This window comes from Carettochelys insculpta, chromosome 3, assembly GCF_033958435.1.
Source record: "Carettochelys insculpta isolate YL-2023 chromosome 3, ASM3395843v1, whole genome shotgun sequence".
NCBI classification, from domain to species: Eukaryota; Metazoa; Chordata; order Testudines; family Carettochelyidae; genus Carettochelys; species Carettochelys insculpta.
Window position 1 is genome coordinate 59589193 of NC_134139.1, and position 13595 is coordinate 59602787.

The following is a 13595-nucleotide window of genomic DNA, read 5'->3' on the forward strand; positions in this document are numbered from 1 at the left end:
GAAGTGCCGCAGCCACAATTATGCTAATGAGTCACTGCATATATTAACACCCCACCACCACCACCACCACCCAGCCCTGTTCCCACTCCATCCCGACCCTGCCTCTCTTCCCACCTCTGTTCTGACACCCTGCCTCCATTCCACCCATTCAACCACCTCACCTCTTCCCACCTTCCTTTCCCATGCAAACTGCATCCCCATTCTTTTTCCTGAAAGCCATGAAGCAGCTGTTTTGCAGTAGATGGGAAGTACTGGCAGGGAGGGGAAACAGTTGGTCAGCTGGTGGGTAAGAACAAATAAAAGGAGGTATTTCTTCACACGATATGCAGTCAGCCTGTGGAACTCCCTGCCAGAGGATGTTCTGGAGGCTGATGCTATAGCAGGGATCAAAAGAGCCCTGGATGAATTCAAGGAGGAGAGGTCTATTAATGACTGTTAACCAGGATAGGCAGGGTGTCCCTAGCTTCGGTTTGCTAGCAGCTGGGATTAGGTGACTAGTTAGAATCACCCATTAAAGGTTGTATGGCCAGAAAGCAATTGTTGTTCTGTGGGCGCCCAGTTCTGAAGGCCACACCCTGTCAGCAGCAGTGCAGAAGTAATGATGGCAATATTATACCATGCCACTTTCGTGTCTGTGCTATCACCTTCAGAGTTTGGAGGCCGGACGATAGCGGCTGCTGACTGAGGGCCCCGCTCTGCTGGCAGCAGCACAGAGATAAGGGTAGTGTGGGTGTTAGAGTGAGGATCAGTGCAAGAGCCATGCTGCCATTGGGACCAGGAGCTGTACAAAGTCATCAGGCACCTCTGTGGACATGTTTGGCATCTTCAGAGATCTGTGGGTCTCAAGGGCTTAGTCATATCCCCTTCTGCAGGAGTGACCCTCCCTTCCACCACTCCCACCACACACCCCTCCACCTCCAAAGTATATTTCTTCCCTCTATACTGAAAGGTGCAGGTAGATGACTGCTGCCATCTCTGTTTCTCTCTCTCTTCCCTCTACCAAGAAGCAGACTTTGGTGATGCAAGAAGAAATTAAGCCTCTTCTTGCTCCTCTACATCTGGCTCCCCGATATTATTTTGTTTCTTTCTTTCTGGGAGAAAAGTCATTCAGGATGCCAGCATTTTAAACATCATTGAGACACAGGCAAAGCTGATATGATGATGATGATGTGCTGGGAGGTGTTAATGGTGGCCAGGAACCAGTTCTTTGATCTGCAGAGCTGGTTGAGGATACGATGTACATGCAACGGGTTCTGTATATCCATTATTTCCACCTTCTGGTTTTCTGACCATCCTCTCCCCAGATTAATAGTGTAGATACATTAATGTGTAGCACACTCCCTGAAGTTCTGGAATTAATTAGCTGAGGCATTCAAAGCTTAGCTTGTTACGTACAAACAGTGACATGTCATCAAGCTGTGTGGAACTTTCATTTAAACAACTGGCTGCCCAAGCACAGGATATAAAGGTCCCTTAGTGCACCAGCAGTGAGAATCCTGCAGTCATTATGTGGTAGAACTGGCATTTTGAAGTTAAGGTTCAAAGGTTCTGCCCCAGGTTTTCAGGGTCCCATGTGCCTCACTGAGCTGGGATGGCTGCTAGAAGTCCTAGCTATATGCGAGCTCATGAGGTAAGCACACGTGACTAAATCTACAAGGCTCATTTTCAAACAAAGGTGCTGCCTTCTTCCAGGTAGCCCTGGAGACCCACAAAGGCTGGCCTGCTGAAGATGAAAGATGCTAAACTGCACACTAGGAAAACGACTGAGACTTGCCTGCTGGTTTCTACTTTCATTGTTCTAGAAATGCTATACAACTGCAAATGAACATGAAACCTCCAAGAGGGTTTTCTTCCTCTTATCATTGGACTCCTGTTTAATTTCCTTCTCACTACACAGGAAAATGATTCCTAGATTATCCACAAAGTAAAATCTCTGTGAGTGGAGTAGAAATGCATGAAATTATTTGCCAACAGTACATCTGATTCTTCTAGTGCTGTGAAAGGTAAGAATCTCCCACAACTGCTGGCACTGGGCTGCATTAGCTTCAGAACTGATAACAAAGTCAAAGTCAGCACATTGCTCTTTCTAATTTATATTCTGACTCTCCTGCTACAGTAAATCAGGGCACTAGGCATTATTATCGAACTGACAGAAGTTATCAGAGATTTTGGATGTTGAAATAAATTAGCATTTATTCTCATGACGATAAGTTCCCAGTAGCCATATCTTTACTTTTATTACCTTCACGAAACACAGAATACCTCTGCTTGTCAGACAATCATCCTTCATTGTGTGCCCTGGTTTAAAATTCTGTGTGTTTCACTGAACTCTATTTCCTAAAACTTTATAATAAAAAGAATTATTTTAAAGATTAGAGTTGGAGCCACATTTCCATGTATGTAACTAAAACAAAAACTTCTTGCACTTAGTTTGCCCACTCATAAAATGGATATATTAATAATTGTCCACCTCACACTACTCCAAGCCCATTCAAATCACTTGGTGCTTCTAGTGACTTCATTGGGCTCTGAATCAGGTCCATAAACTCTTATCTTACAATCATACCTGCACATGTCCACCTACATGGATCAGATTACAGGATAAGGGCTAATGTGAGGCTTAAAAGACTGCTGCTTGCCAAGTGCAAGATATTATACACATTTCTGAGAAGAAGAGGAATGTTTTGCCATCAATAGCAAGTTCATGAGGAAACATTTTCTTGTGCAAAAGGTGCCATAAAATGCAAGTATTTTAAAGGAAAATATGTTTTACATGTTGAGTTTCCTTGAGGCAGGTTGAACAGGTTACCCTGGATATTCCATTTGTTGCCTGCTGGTGACAACGAGGTGACTCCCCAAAAGATGAAGGATCAAAAGTAAACTGATTAATAAGTTATTTATGACTCTACTTTTTCCTTCGACCATTTCCATTCCTTCGTATGAATCTGAGCCTTGTAGATTCAGTCACCTGTGCTTACCTCATGAGCTCGCATATAGCTAGGGCTTCGAGCAGCCATCCCAGCTCAGTGAGGGATATACGACCCTGAAAACCTGGAGCAGAACTTTTGCACCTTAACTTCAAAATGCCAATTCTACCACATAATGACTGCAGGATTCCATACACCAACTGCTGAAATATGACCAGTTCCTTAACTCCCAGGAGCATACCCAAATTGGTTAAAAAAAATCCTGGGCAAAATTGAAGTTAAGGGGAATTGAGCAAAGTTCAGCTCTGATTGCTGGATGCTGCTGACATCAGGACAGTTTCTCCTGTAGGTTATTACATCAGCAGGAATCTGAAGCACTGTGCTCACTCCAGTGACATTACTCCAAAATGAGGACCTGAACCAATGCACTGACTAGTGCAACAAACTTGAAGTGAAGCTGGGAAATTTTTCTTTCCTCTACCGATAATTATGACATTCACATCTCAACCCAGAGATGAGGGCACAGCATTTTTACCAAGCCTTTGATTTCAAATGGAGATGGGCTAGTTTTCAAGCAACCCCAAATATCCTTGGCTTCTACATCCTGGATGTATTGTTTCTCAGCATCGTTTCAAGTTTGTTTCCCTCTGCACATACAGCCTTTCACCTGTAGGTTGCTATTTACAGACTGACACAGATCAGTAGCAGCTGAAAGATTTTAATATCTCAGGTGATATCCTGGCACCACTGAAATTAATGGAGTTTTGCCACTGACTTAAGTGAAGTCAGGATTTCACTCCTAATGTCTGTTTTGTAGCCTATGGTTAAGTAGAATGATTCAAGCCAGAGTTCCTAGTGGACAAGAGTCCATCTCACAAAACCACTACCACTGGTGGAATTAACTGGCATCCTAGCCCAGCCCCAAAATATTTGAATGGAGGTGCGCCTCCACATTACCAGATGCAGATACCCATGGATATAAATTAGCTATTTGAAAATTTGCTGGGTTTTACATAAAAAATTTGTATTTTCATCCATGAAAATGAGCCAGGGATATCTGCATCCATGCATGTGGATACTCACGGATCTAAAGCTGATATCCATGGACTTGCAGGGATCTCATCTTCCCTTAAGATGAAATACAATATTATTATTTTGTAAATGGAGCCTCACATTTTGGCTGGGGGGCAGTGCAGAGCTGTGACAGCTGAGCAGAAGTGCTTTCCGGCATTTTGTTAGCCTGAGGCAGATGAAGAGACTGCTTTAAGAAGTGCTGAAGGAGCATGCTCACTTTCTGCTGCAGTGAATTGATGCTGCTGAATGCTAGCAGCAGGTACATAACAGTGTAGGACTTGGCTGGTTGCTGAAGTTGTGTTATGAAGCACCAGACACGCTAGCATGATCCTTAGACCTTCCCTGGAATTCAGGGAGTACAACTAGCAGCAAGCTGCCTGAGTTCTCTCAGGTAGCTAGAAGAGAAGAGAAAAGAGGAAAAAGCTCCATCACTTTCTCCTTCTCTCCCTAGTTCCCCTGCAGCATAACATCACATAGGCCGCGTCTACACGTGCACGATACTTCGAAGTAGCGGCGCCAACTTCGAAATAGCGCACGTCACGGCTACACGTGTTGGGCGCTATTTCGAAGTTGAAATTGACGTTAGGCGGTGAGACGTCGAAGTCGCTAACCCCATGAGGGGATGGGAATAGCGCCCTACTTCGAAGTTGAACGTCGAAGTAGGGCACATGTAGACGATCCGCATCCCGCAACATCGAAATAGCGGGGTCCGCCATGGCAGCCATCAGCTGAGGGGTTGAGAGACGCTCTCTCTCCAGCCCCTGCGGGGATCTATGGTCACCGTGTGCAGCAGCCCTTAGCCCAGGGCTTCTAGCTGCTGCTGCCGCAGCTGGAGAGCCATGCTGCATGCACAGGGTCTGCAACCAGTTGTCGGCTCTGTGGATCTTGTGTTGTTTAGTGCAACTGTGTCTGGGAGGGGCCCTTTAAGGGAGCGGCTTCCTGTTGAGTCTGCCCTGTGACCCTGTCTGCAGCTGTTCCTGGCACCCTTATTTCGATGTGTGCTACTTTGGTGTGTAGACGTTCCCTCGCAGCGCCTATTTCGATGTGGTGCTGCCCAACGTCAAAGTTGAACGTCAACGTTGCCAGCCCTGGAGGACGTGTAGACGTTATTCATCGAAATAGCTTATTTCGATCTCGCTACATCGAAATAAGCTATTTCGATGTAGTGTGCACGTGTAGACGTAGCCATAGATGTAAAAAACACCTTTAGATATTTTTGTCCAGATTTTCATGCTGTTTAACATTTCAACAGTCATCTATACTTTACAGCATCTCTTTTGCAACACTGTTTCATTGGTGTGAAATGCAGATCAGAATCCATAATGAAACTGAACATAACAGGGTGGCATGCCATGGACCACATTTTAAATTTGCCTAAAATGACTGAGCAAGTGAGCTGGATTTAACTGGATACCACAAAAGCAGCCTTAACGCATGTAGGTCATTAAAATGGGATTAGTGTTTGCGCTCAGAGTAGGCCTTCTATGAAATCAGGTCCCTAATGTGTTAAGCACTGCATAGTCTCTTCCCCAACTAGCTTATTGTAGCGGGGTCAACTCTTCCTACTGGTCACACTGGGAATTAGCCCTATTAATAGAATGTGCTGCCTCCTGGCCAGGGGTCTTGCCTGTTTTTGCTCTGTTGTCCTTGATTCCACCCTCTGGCTCTTGGCCCACATCATTCCCTTGGTTTGTGGTGTCCACTTCCAATAGTGCCCTCTACTCCATTTGCCCTCTTTCTTGAGGTGTAAGCAGTTCCCAGTCCATATACTCATCTGAGAGGCCAACTGCATCCCCCAATCTCTAACCCCTGGCCTCAAGGGCAAGCTGCAATCTGTAACAGCCCTGTTGCATGGTGGCTAGGTGTGATGCGAGGGAGAAGGGGGGACCCAGGCCCTCCTACTGTTCTGGGTCCTGACCGAGGAACCTTCTGATGGCTTCCATCTCCTGCCCTCATTCTCTCCCTTCTACTACTCCTGCTTCCTGGGCCACTTCCCTGTCACTCTTGCACCTTTTTGGTTTTTGTATCAAGGCCTTCAGCCTACAGCTTCTTTCCTCCTTTCCTGAGTGGGCCCAGCACTGCTCTGTCCAAGGTGATACTGGCTCCCTCCCCCACTGGGACCCAGCTCCTTCTCCCTTGCTGGTCAGGGTGACAGTGAGCTCTCCTCAGGTTTGCAGTCTTTTATAGGGCCCGGTCTGGCCCTGATTGTCCAACTACTCCTTGCCCTGATTGGCCAGGTTTGCATGGACTTCCTCTGGCTTGTTTGTAACCTTGTCCCTCCTGGAGGGGCTACAGCACCACAACATTCTCCAGCTAAACAGACAACACGGACAAAAAGTGGCAGACAAAAACAGAGGCACAAAGTGGCGAAGAGGGTAAATACTGGTTGGTGATGCTCCCTGAACAGTCACCTATACAGAATATTCTTACAGAAGAAAGAACAAGTTAGATGTAGGACTATGCACAAAGTCTGTTGTCAGGGCAGTGTACACAGACAGGTAAGTAAGCATACCATGCATTCTGAACTTATATCCCACAGTCACCTCTGCAGAGTATTCTTTATGGTTCCTACTGCCTGGGAGCGCCTGTCATTTTGAGGAAAATTCAGATAATTTCTGCCCATGCTTCCAAAACTGCCCATTTATGAACAGCACCTGACAAAAACTGTGCCTTACACATAGGCCCAGAAAAGAATATTATAGTCCCTGCTGCCATTCCTAACACTAAAACCAAGCTACACAGAGGACTATTCCTGACTTCCATGGAACAGGTTCATGTGAATAGTTGAACATAAAAGTGTAACATAACATAACAAAAGTTATGTCACCCCTTGCAAAAGAAAACAGGTATATAAAAGCTTCTATGAGTAAATGTTTCTGCAGATGGTAGTCAGACTCACACATCATGGTTGTAGGGAGCTTGCACTGGGATTTCGTGGGAGCTTTGTGGCTCACTTTATTGTTACAGTAAGAGCACAGAAAGATTTTGCAGAATTGTACCACCTGGAGGGAAGAGATCAGCTTTCCCGGGAATCAGAAAGGCTGAGCTGGTGATAAGACACGTTTTAAAGATGGAGTCTGTTGTATTGTGAGGAAAGTCCCATGGACTGGATACCAGGGACACTATAACTGTTGCAATAATGAATAGTTTGCTAGTTCTCATGCCTGTGAAATTGTCTGATGTGCCCCCGCTCGCTCCCCTCTCCCCAACTTTGGTATGTGTATTTTCCAAAATGTTGATTTCATTTGTGACTTCAGTGCTTCAGCCCTGAGGAATGAAGTTGGGTTTTCCATCTAGGAAGAAAAGTCCTGGGGCCCCATGACAATACAGGTTTCCCCATCCATATGCTGCAGCACTCTCTGGAAGGAACCAGGAGAGCTCAGCTCAGTGTCCACACCTCTGAAGTTCTTAGGGCTTGATATTCAGTTGCCTGGAAAGTTGCAACCATTTACAACAGTGCAAAGCCAGTGTAAAAGACTACCAAATTGGAATGTTCCCATTTTAAATCTACTGTGCACTCCCTTTGTCCTGGTCTGAATAACTGTACCAAGTGCAGAACAATGGAGCATGGCTTCTGGTCTCTCTCCTGAGAAGGTCATTAAGATGGCCACTGGAGGTAATAGTTGTTGTGAGCTTTTGTGATGTTGACACTCCTCCACTAGGAAGAAAACCAAACTTACTTCATGTAGCCTACCAAAGAGCCAGCAAGTGACAGACAGCTTTGGGCACTACTCCTTGGACTAGAATTAAATTAACAAGTTAGAAGTGAATGCTTTTATATCCCAACCTCTCTCCCCTGACTTTGTGACATAGTTTCTAATTCCAAACGCAAGCTTTACCATCTGAAAGGCACCAGGATAAATCTGCAGTGATTGTGATGGAAAGAACCTGTGGACTCGTCATGTGTCTCTTTGCAGAGTCTACAGAAAGCCAGATTTCCAAATTTCCAATTGATCTGTTGATGGGCTTCTTCCCAAGGGACTGCTTCTAGGCAAGAGAAGGGTAAGTTATCCCCTATACTTGGCCTTTCTGCTGAGTTTCCTACAAAGATATACATTAGTGCCTGCTGTAGAGGTAGTTGGATCTTAATCTTGTTGCTTACTTTTGTTTGTTTGCTTGGGGTGTTATGTGACACAGGTGTTTGTCTACCAGCAGAGGAGGTTTTAGCACACAATATATTTAGATAATATGTTGGTAATAGCTTGACTTAAATATCCAAAGAAATTCTAATGATATTTTTTCCAGAAACTCTTGGCACTGGTACTGACTCCTTTGACATGACTCATACAATTATTCCCATTGTGTCTTTACAGCTGTTTTTCAGTCATTACACAGTTATTATAATGCAGGAATGGGGGAAAACATTGTCTTTTTTGTGTCAGTTTTCATTAAAGGGCTAATATTTTTATACCAAATAAAGAGCCCAGATTGTCAGCCATTTCACGCGTTTCATCTTTTCTAGACAAATGTGATCTTTACAGGTACTAGACTGTGAAAAATTACTTTTTTAAAGGGTAAACAATTAGTATATAAAATACAGTACATTAATCCTATTGCATTTCATGGTATTAGGTTTGAATTTGATCATTTTTGAAAATTCTGAAATCAATAGATTTTCACTTACTTTGCAATGACATTTTACGGTTAGACTTAAAAATACAGATGAAAGCATTATAAGTTTTATCCAAAATGATTATGGCAGTCATTTGAATAAAATACAGATTTTGCAAGCTGTAAAGCATATCATTATACTATATACTGGTCTAACTAAGGTTTGGTTCACAAACTACAGTGCTCTAACCAAGTCATTAAATCTATGTAAAAGGGCCTCATTTGAGAAGCAATAAAATTTTTAATCATTTTATTATTAAAAGAGTGTTTAATATGTAGCTAATTAAATGCCAAAGGCAGGTTATCTGAGTTTAACCTTCAAAAAGAAAATGATGTATCAAAGTCTGCCTCTGGCATCATGGGATAGAAATGTCATCCTCATAACCATTGCGTGACAACTAGCGGGTGGCCTTTTCTACAGCTATCGTTAAATTACCTGATTAAATTAATAGCCATTTAGATGTTTTAGGAACTGCACAGACCTATGCTAAATGAAAATGAGGTCCATTACATATTCTGAGCGGGGAAGATAGACCCTAAAATAAAACACGTATGCCATTGTCCACATTACTTAGATTAAGCAATTAAAAGCCCTTTCTAAAAAGCTACTAATTTTCTATAATGTGCACAGGACTTGGTTTACAGGAATGATCAGAGATATGATCTTGCTGCTCTTTCCACCTTTTCTTGTTTACTTTATTATTCAAAAACAAAGGGTAGGTATGTGTATTCTAAGCATGGCTAGAATGGGCTGTGTACATGCTGCTTGCATTAGTGGATCTTTGGCAAGATCCATGTAGGTAGACATTTATGCCCATGTAGAATCCTACTGTGTATATCTACGCAGCATTTTGAAGTGAGCGTCTCAGACTGAGTTGACTGAGTTGGGTTAGTGGGGCTCCAGATCAAGCTCTAAAATCCATCCCCATCCCTATGCTTTACAGCCGAGCTGCAACTTCCCAGCACTGCCTATATAGCTATTTTCAGAGCACTAGCATGAGCCCTGAAAGCCAAAGTTGATCTAGGCTGCAGGGCTCACTCCAAAATGCGGTGTGGGTATATCCACTGAAGTCAAATGAGACCTCTTCCAGCTCAAATCAAAGAACCTCCATGTAGGACACAATGGCTTGTCTGGCCATGGAGCCCGTTGCAGGATCAGGGCCTTAAAAAAGGTAAGTGAATAAACTGACAGCATGTTACTAAAGAGAAAATTGATATTGAAACACACATTGCTTATGATTCCCAGACCTGGGACAGTGTTAGCAACTGTAAGACAGACATGTTTAGATCTCATAAAAGGAAATGTCATTTGTTGTAATTAAAGCAAGCAATTTAAAATTATTTGTGCTGTTAAACAAAAACAGAATACCATTTATTTAACTATTTTGAATGTTTTCTACAATTCCAACTACAGCACAGAATACAAAGTGTACCATCCTCACTTAATTTTTATTGCTAATATTTGCACTACAAAAAAAAAGTTTCAATTCCTCCCATACAAGTAGAGTCATGCAATCTTTATCATACAAGTTTAACTTACAGATCTAGAATCATGTACAAAAAATAACTGCATTAAAAATAAAGCAACATAAAACTTTCGAGCCTGTAAGTCCACTCAGTCCTACTTCTTCTTCAGCCATCTGCTCAGACAAACATACTTGGTTACAATTTGTAAAAGACAATGCTGCTCACTTTTTATTTACATTGTCACCTGAAAGTCAGAACAGGCATTCTCATGGTACTGGTATAGCTGATGTCACAAGATATGTAGAGGCCAGATATGCTAAATATTTGTATATCCGTTCATGGATCAGCGATTATTCTAGAGTCTATGTGTCCATCCTTCTTGATGGTGAGTTCTGCTCAGTAATGATCCAAAGCAGTGCAGACCAATGAATGTTCATTTATATCATCTGAGTCAGGTGGCATTAACAGAAGGTTGTTTTTTTTTCCAGTGGTCTGGGTATCATCTTTGCATTTTGTCAGTTCTGCTGCAAAAGTGTTCTTAAAATGAACACCATGTGTTTGATCATCATTGAAGACTGCTATAACATGAAATATACGGCAGAATGCAGGTAAATCAGAACAGAAGACATAATTCTTCATCTAGGGATTTCAGTCAGAAATCTAATTCATGCATTTTTAAATGGGTGTCATCAACATGGAAACATGTCCTCTGGAAAGGTGGCTGAAGCACGAAGGGGCATATGTATGTTTAAAATATCTGGCACATAAATACTTTGTACTCTTGGCTGCAAAAGTGCCAAGTGAATGCCTGTTCAGGTGACACTGTATACAAGATGCAGGCAACATTATCTTCTGCTAATTGTAACAAAATGTATCTGTTTTGGTGATTGGCTGAGGAAAAAGTAGGACTGAGTGGACCTGTAGACTCTAAAGTTTCACAGTTGTGTAACAAAACAAAAACAATATTTGTAAATTGCACTTTTTACAGCAAAGAGATTGCACTACAGAGCTTGTGTGGGGTGAATTGACAACTACTATACATTTCCTTTATCATTTTTATACTGCATTTTTTTGTAATAAAAATAAAAATATAAAGCACTTTGTATTCTGGGTTATAATAGAAATCAATATATTTGAAAACAAAGAGAAACATCCAAATATTCACTGCATTTCAGGTATTCTCTTGTTTAATGGTGCAATTAATTTTTTTATTAATTTCCTGAGTCAACTGTAGTTAATCAACAGCCATAGTTGTAATGTTTTTCCAAAGAAAGATGCAGTCATAAGAGTGTTCACTTTAAATGAGCTAAAACTACAGAACACAAAAGTGTCACATCTAAAGTAACATCAGATAAAGTGTGGGATTTTAAAAAAAATAGAATCAGATTCTAATTAGCAAAAAGCTGAATAACTGTTACTGTACATAGTTTATAAGCCATATTTACTGAAAAACATTATCCCAGGAGGTCTCAAACTTCAAGGAGCCACAACCCTCTTCTGAGAACAAAAATTACTATGAGATCCCAGGAGAAAGGACCAAAGGCTGAGCCCACCCAAGCCCCACCTGCCACCTATGGCAGGAAGGTCAAAGCTCAACCCTTAGGCCTTCAGCCCTGGGGATGGGTGGAGCTCATCAGGGAGCCTGAGCCATGCCATTCAGGCTTTGGATTTGACCCTGGGCCCCAGCAAGCCCTAACACCAGCACTGGTGACCCCTGTTTTAAAATGGGGTTGTGATTGATTCTAGAGTCCTGACCCAGAGTTTATAAGAATCACTACACTGTGCTTTTCTGTTGACTGGCTTGAACATTTGATTTGAGAGGGAAGGTAACAGAGACTCAGAACTCCTTGGTACTGTTCCAAATCACTACACCTCCAGCCCTGAACCCTGCTGAGCATATTATAGAAAACATTGACCAACCAAAGCTTCCACAAGAACTGTCCCATGGCAAGTGTGTGTTTATGTGTACCCATTTGTAAAATGGCCATAATAATATTTACCTAACTCAGAGAAGAATCATGAAGCTTAATTAATTAATATCCATAAACTACTTCAGACCAAATTAATCATAGACTGCTAGAACTGGAAGGAGCTGTGATAGGTCATCAAGTTCAGTCCCCTGCCATCATGACAGGAACAAGCACCCTCTATATCATCCCTGGTAGATGTCTGCTGTAAAAAATCTTCCTAAGTAATTTAACCACCCTGACAGTTCAGAAGTTTTTTCCTAATATTGAATGTAAGCTTCCCTTGCAGCAATTTAATCCCACTGCTTCTTGTCCAGCCACCAGAGGCTATGGAAAATAAATTTCCCCTCCATCCCCCTTGTAACAAACTTTTGCCAGACACTGATGATTTTCCTCATGCCAGCTCAGTTGGCCCAAATGTTGGTAGGGTACCTGGGGAAAAGTGCCAGGCATGTAGTTCTTCCTTTCTTCATTATGCTGAGACTCAAGAGCTGCATCTAGACAGCCCCTCCTTTTTGGAAGAGGCATGCAAATGAGTGAGACTGGAAACAACATGGGAAGAAGGGTGCTTTCAAAAGAAGGGGTGCTACACGGCTAGTTTTCAATTAGAAAGCTGCACTTTTGGCACTCTGGGTGCTGCCATTAGGCAAACGAGGCACTGAATATTCATGAAAGCACCTCATTAGCATTTCTGATCCATGGCATTTACATACTGCTTCCAAAAGGGAGGGGTAGCATAGATGTGGCCATAGAGAAGAGAGGGCCTGGGAACCTATTAAAGCCTGCTCCTGTGAACCTTTCCCATCACGCAGAAGCTGATGAGGACCATGCTGTCCAGCCAGTCTTGAAGCAATACGGCTACTGCTATAGTAAAATTACTGTTCAAGACAACCAGCCACACTCAGACTACCAATTAGCCACATGTGCCTAGTGACGAGTGTGTTAGCCACCACAGAGTCAGGACTTCATACGGGAGCAAGCATCCATTCCGGCAAATCTTTCTTTGAAGGCTCAGAGCCTTAATGACTGCTCCTATGTGAAGCAAAAAGTTTTCCTTTAATTATCCCCAAGAACTGAGACAACACCCTTTCACAAACAAATTTATATTAAGTGCATTTTGCTTGAAATATTTATACTACATTCCTGAGACATATACTGAGTCTACTGATACTGTAATATCAATATTACAGTATATTTGTATATTTGTCACTTGATGGAATGGGCCCAGGTGAGAGGGAAAACTGATAAGGACAGTAAAATTGTGGAGGCTACACAGAAATCCTCTCCCTCAGAAATATTCTTTAAAACAGCTGCTACTTGGTGTTATCTAATTTGCTCCAAATGTTTTTATAAGAAAGCCTCTTCCAATTATATTTATGAGTACTTGGGATAAAAGTCATCTCCAACACAGGTGACTTAACATTAAACAGAATTGGTCTGAGCTCCATCAAAGGGAGCAAAACCATCCAAATTCCCTTGAGATTCCTGCCACCACATCCCTGTGTTAACCTGGTGCTTAGGTTCAAACAGGAATTGTGATGAAATTTAA

General features: G+C 42.4%; 1 long non-coding RNA gene across 1 annotated transcript in view; it reads left to right on the forward strand.

Annotated features, from left to right (window-relative positions):
- Positions 1–13595, forward strand: part of LOC142010300 (uncharacterized) — a 32579-nt gene that overhangs the window by 13817 nt on the left and 5167 nt on the right. The window contains exon 2 of the long non-coding RNA XR_012644760.1: positions 7919–8003. This is a non-coding gene — a long non-coding RNA (uncharacterized LOC142010300). The remainder of the gene's footprint in view (positions 1–7918; positions 8004–13595) is intronic.